This window comes from Hyla sarda, chromosome 2 (genome assembly GCF_029499605.1).
Source record: "Hyla sarda isolate aHylSar1 chromosome 2, aHylSar1.hap1, whole genome shotgun sequence".
NCBI lineage: Eukaryota > Metazoa > Chordata > Amphibia > Anura > Hylidae > Hyla > Hyla sarda.
In genome coordinates, this window is record NC_079190.1 from 137,943,564 (window position 1) to 137,949,905 (window position 6,342).

Consider the following 6,342-nt stretch of genomic DNA (forward strand, 5'->3'; position numbering starts at 1 on the left):
CATTGGACTCCTGTTTCCCCACACTATAACCCTGTGTATTGAGTTTAGTATGGGTGAATAGGCCGACCATCCTCCTTTAAGCAGACTGTCACATGACCTGGTGATTGTCACTTAACATGGGGTTCAACACTATTTACCATCTATCTAAGCATTTGGAACCCCCCCCCCCGCCCCATAATAATACTGTATGCTTCTTTTACCAGTGACATTAAATGGCTACATTTATCCAACAGCATGGAACATTATACAGCTGGATACATTTTTTAGCATACTGCTGAGTATACACTTTTCAGAAAAAAAATAATAATAAAAAAAAAAATATATATATATCAAATGAATTCTCTAAATGTGATGTGAATGAAGCCTAAAATTAAATTAAGTAAGAAAAATGAAAGCCAATAAATGCTAAGTTGTTATAGACACCACAGGTTTCAATCGCTTTGTGTAGATACGGTTTCCACTGTCTGTTTATAGAACAATAACTGGTATATAAAATATTCAAATACTTGCTCTGGCCTTGGAAACTAGACCTGGGTGGCAGTGTGCTTATCTGGGCATGGATTTAGCTGTCATAAGGCAATACAATTCAATAGACAACATAATAATACCACAGAATAACAGAATTTAAATAAATCTTAGTATACGGGTATCTCTGGTGTGTAAATGTTTTTGTTTCAGCAACACTATTTTTTACATTTTGAGCAAACATGGGGTTAACTATATGCCTAGAAAATAATTATCTCTGGCAATAAAACTATCTAAAACATTTTTATTTAATAATCAAAATGCTATCCGGAGCGCAGATATAACAATTCAGATGTCTTCACGCCTTATACATTTGACTTCTCATATTTTCCAAGAGTATGTTTTCCTGATAAACAAGTAGAGCAATTGCCTTATGCATGAAAAGTTTTCAATGTAATTGTCTGTCAATGATATGATGATTTATAATGCAATCTGTTACTTCTGCAGCTACAGATAATTCTAATTTGCCACAATTGTTTTAGATCTGATGAACTTGACAATCACTCTCCATTTTCGATTTGAGCTTTTTCTCAGGTATTCAGAGGCAGCCAATGAGGGCTCGTCCGTTGCTGTTATTAAATAGAGATTGTAAATACTCTAATAGCCATCAAACATTCATAGAACTTGTACACAAATTCTCATGTGACAGATCCATTACAGCTTAAAGGAAGCAAAACAACAGAAATATATAAATGCTTTCATATTTTGCCATGCATATAAAGGAGATATGGCAGGAGAGTTTTTTTTTTTTTTTTTTTTTTTTTTTTACAATGTGCCAAGCACTAAAATAGTCCTCACTTTGTACTGGATCCTTGGGGACATTTCCATGATAGACTGCTGTATGAGCCTATTTGGTGGGTTTTCTCTTATAGTTCAGTTATTTTTCCTAAACAAGCAGCGGATAGAAAAAAGTTTAGCCATTATACCTTCTCCCATTTAGTAACCACTTATGTCTTTTGATAAACAGTGAATGATTCTAACAAGGAAAAATGTGGGTGTATGGGGAGAGGTATTAGCAGTAGAGAGACTTCACTTGGAGTATTGTGTGCAGTACTGGAGACCGTATCGCAAGAGGACATATATTTAAATTAGAGGGTGGAAGGTTTGTGCCGTAACATCAGGAAGTATTACTTTACTGAGAGAGTAGTGGATGCATGGATTGGTCTTCCTTCAGAAGTGGTCACTGCAAATACAGTGAAGATCCTTCATATAAGGTAGAGAGAGGGACTATTCATAGTATTCAGAATATTGGGCAGACTGGATGGGTCAAATGGTTCTTATTTGCCATCACATAATTGCCCATATAATTGCCCATATAAACGTGATGAGCAATCAAGGACCAGTCTCAAAACTTTTTGGTAGTAAATTATGTTATATATCTGCACTAAATGATCTTTAGGGGAGGGACTGTGTGAAAGACATATCAACTTATAACAGCCTGTATTAATGTGTAGTGGGGCTGTCATTCCCAGGGTGTGCCTCACAACCCTTTAAGCAGAAGATTAAAAATGCAGCCTAATCTTAAAGGGGTACTCCCCCCCTTAGCATCTTATCCCCTATCCAAAGATGTCAGATCACCAGGGTCCCGCTGCTGGGGACCCCCCGGGGATTTCTGTTGCAGCACCCCACTCTCATTACTGAACAGAACAAACTCGGTCTGTGTGTAATGACGGGCAATACAGGGGCCGGAGCATTGTTATGTCACGGCCCCACCGCTCATGACATCATGGCCCGCCCCCTCATTATAAGTCTATGGGAGGGGGCGTGGTAGCCATCACGCCCCCTCCCATAGACTTGCATTAAGGGGGCGGACCATGACATCACAAGGGGACGGAGCCGTGATGTAACAGTGCTCCAGCCCCTGTATCGCCGGTCATTACGCACAGAGCGAGTGTGTTCTGTGCAGTAATGATAGTTGGGTGCCGCAGCGGAGATCCCAGAGGTCCCCAGCAGTGGGACCCCAGCAATCTGACATCTTATCCCCTATCCTTTGGATAGGGATAAGATGTCTAGGGGCAGAGTACCCCTTTAAAGAGTACCTGTCATCAAACCATCTTTTCTAAACCAATTTAGATTATACTCTGATTATAATCCCTAACTACTCCTAACCCTCCCCCCTGCAATTAAAAAAAAATGATGAGCTTTAAAAAGCTCAGTATCATACCTTTCCCCTTGCTCACATTGTTTGATCGCCTGGCAGGAGAAAGTGGACGTTCCCCAGCAGGTGTGATGTCACTGAAGCCTGCAAGAGCTGTCCCTCGCCATGCCCTGCACGCACCTCCTGAGTTTGGTCTCCTGCCAGGGTGGGAGTAGACCAAACTAACTGTTTGACTTGCGGCAGGGAACAGAACAGAGCCACCTAGTGGCCGTTTTTTCAATCACATTAAAAACATATAAAGGTTGAAAATTTTATGAGCAGGTAAATAGCAAAGTCTCTTATAATTACATACGGAACAATATATTAAAAGTTTAGTTTGGTGACAGGTATTCTTTAATAAATGCCATGTTAAAGAACAGGAGGGATAAGTTCCAGGATAACTTGTCTATTATTCATGTAAACCTTTGCTCATTGAAAATGTGTTCAAGTGTGAATGTAAAAAGAGTTGTCAATTATAAATGGGACTATATAGCCCAGAATAGGCAAAGGTTTAAATAAATAAATGACCAGCTACAGTATTTGTGTGTAATAATAATAATCAATGACACAGGGACAAAGTATGGAACACATGAAGATAGAGAAGTACAAAAAGGTATGGAGAGCCAAGACAACTGGTGAAATCTATCAGCAATTAAAAAGCAATTCATTCTCTTGTCAGTGCAAATTAATATCAGCCAGTTCAGTCCCAACTGATGACCTACAAAATTGTCTCATTGCCAAGGTGTCACACAGGACTCATCTCATGATGGGTATAAGCAAAAAGCTGTCTCAAGACCTTTGCAACCTAAGTGTTGCAAAATATATCAATGGTGTTGGTTAGAGGTGCATTTCTAAGCTACTGAATGTTCCAGTGAGCACTGCTGAGGTCATAATAAGGAAGTGGAAAGACAATAATTTCACCATAAATTTGCCTTGACCAGGGGCTCCTCACAAGATTTCTGTCAGAGGAGTGAAAATAATAAAAATCAGAAGAGTTGTCTAAGAGCCAAGGATCACTTGTTCCTATTTGTTTTGGTTTCTTTGTATGTACTTGGATTGATACCAACATCTGGTGATCTGTTTAATACTTATTTTACCCGCTATCTATCAATCTATCTATCTCACATCTATCTATCTATCTATCTCACATCTATCTCATATCTATCTATCTATCTATCTCATATCTATCTATCTATCTAGTTCAACCAGTGATGGCGCAGCACTCTAAAGTTGAAAAAACTTGAATTTATTCACCACATGTTACAAACAGCAACGTTTCAGCTCAACACTAGAGCCTTTTTCAAGCTTGAAAAAGGCTCTACTGTTGAGCTGAAACGTTGCTGTTTGTAACATGTGGTGAATAAATTCATGTTTTTTTTAACTTTGGAGTTCTGCGCCATCATTGGTTGGACTATCTAAACGGGTCAAGATCAGACCCAGGACGCCGGGCACCCACGTGCTTTGTTTGGTGGTGCTGCAACTATTTTGGAATTTATCTATCTATCTATCTCATATCTATCTATCTATTTATCTATCTATCTATCTATCTTATATCTATCTTTCTATCTATCTATCTATCTATCTCATATCTATCTATCTATCTATTTCTGTATCTATCTATCTATCTCTCTATCTATCTCATTTCTATCTTTCTATCCATCTATCTATCTATCTCTCTATCTAATCTCTATCTATCTTGCAAAGTGTTTTGTTCCTCCTGCTCTATAAGTTATGCCCTGAGATTGGACTGCCTTTTCAACATGACAGGTTCTCTTTCTAGGCTAAAGGCTCATGCACAATTGTAAGCTCCAGTGGTCCACTTTTAAGAGCCATATGTGCTGCCGCATGGTGCCTCTATGTGGTACTGTATTCTAACCTAGATTCAGTTTTTTAAAGGGAGAAAAGTTTTGCACAATGTAAAGCAATGCCAGCTGCCATATTGTTTATTTTTTTTTTTTTTTTTATAGCTTGTGTATGTAAAAACAAATTAGACTTTACTTAATACATTATATATACTGCTCCATGTACTTCTAGCTAGAAGCACACTGAGGTACAGAATGGGCCCATGGCATGCTATGGATTTCATAATATTGATTTATAAAAACCATAATACTATAGATTATACATGTACACATGAAAAACAATACAACCACAGATTTTGATTTTAAATTAACCATCATAAATACAAGCTGTAACATGTAAAAAGATATACTAAGGTATATGTGTGTCCTACTTGCTTTGTGCAGTAAGTAATCTGCTAAATGATTTATTTGTTTTTAAACATCTGGTATAAGCATGTACAGTTATCACGATGAAGTCACTATGAAGTACATGTCTGCATGACTGTTTACCCTTGATGGCTCTAGAGCAAAAGTCAAATATAATCCAAAAACTATTCCCTACTACTACTACTTCTACTATAGGGGGATTTGCTATTTAGGAGATTAAAACCTTGGCAGGATATCAAAAGGATGACATGTCTAGAAAAAGATAGTAGCAGAGAAGGTTTTCTTTTAGTATTATTTTAAAGATTACAGGGAACTTCTATTAAATAAAATACAATGTAAAACACTGCATTGGACTACAATGTAATGTCTGGTTATGCAGAGACATAGAGCTACTACCAAAGGCGTCACTACCTGCTTAATAAACTAACACAGACAACAAATTCACACCTAATACTACTTGTCTAATTCATTAAAAAAAAAAAAAAAAAAAAAGGTCACAGAAATGACGGAAAGCCTAGAGGCAATAAAATGTGTATCATCAATTACCGCATCAGGACATACTGACAAATGACATAAGAAGCAGAATAAACATACTATTTTTGGAACAACACACAGGCTTGCACATATGGACAGCAGAAGTGGATAATCAGGATATAGAAAGTTGTGAACATACCTGAAAAAGAGAGAAAGAAGAGAATTAGCATAATGCATTGATATTGTCCTGCCATAATACAAGTCTTTAACCATTGTGTATAATCTGTGTATACAGATGGAGCACATTAGATGTAGATAAATGGTGATAATAAGGGCTCCTGAATTGCAGGAGGTGTGCTTGATTGTGCTATACTAACCCAGGCCAGTCAGGGAGCAGTAAATAAATACTGCATTAGACATCAATGCCAGATGACAGCATAGACTAGCTACACTGATGTTGTAGATTGAAGAATTGTGCTCTCTCTCTCTATATTATTCCCCCTACCATCAGACAAATGCATATTATTTTTCTCTAATGTGGTGGAGATAAGATAATATTACTGTCTGCTACTGTGCAAGTAACTATTATTTCCTCCTCTCTGAAAGTTCTGATGCCGTCTTGGTGGCTCCCAAGTGCTGTATTCACACTCCAATACCATTCCATTCAAACTGGATGGGAATGCTGATGATAATCGAGAACAGTGCTCCTATTAGGATCCAGACTGCCTAAGGAAGGTGCCACAGATTGCATGAGTAAGGCTGGGTTCACATCACGTTTTGTCCCATACGGGACCGCATAGGGCAGGGGGAGATGAAAACTTGCGCTCCCGTATGCGGTCCCGTATGTAATGCATTTCAATGAGCTGACCGGAGTGAATCGCTGACTCTGGTCGGCTCATTTTTGCCCTGTATGCGGTTTTCCACCGGACCTAAAATCGTAGTCAACCTCGATTTTAGATGCAGTGGGAAAACCGCATA

General features: G+C 38.3%; 1 protein-coding gene across 1 annotated transcript in view; it reads right to left on the reverse strand.

Annotated features, from left to right (window-relative positions):
• Positions 1–5,558, reverse strand: part of LOC130355410 (protocadherin-9-like) — a 1,658,654-nt gene extending 1,653,096 nt beyond the window's left edge. The window contains exon 1 of the mRNA XM_056555491.1: positions 5,485–5,558. The gene's annotated coding sequence lies outside the window, so the exon portion shown is untranslated. The remainder of the gene's footprint in view (positions 1–5,484) is intronic.
• Between the last annotated feature and the right edge of the window lie 784 nt (positions 5,559–6,342).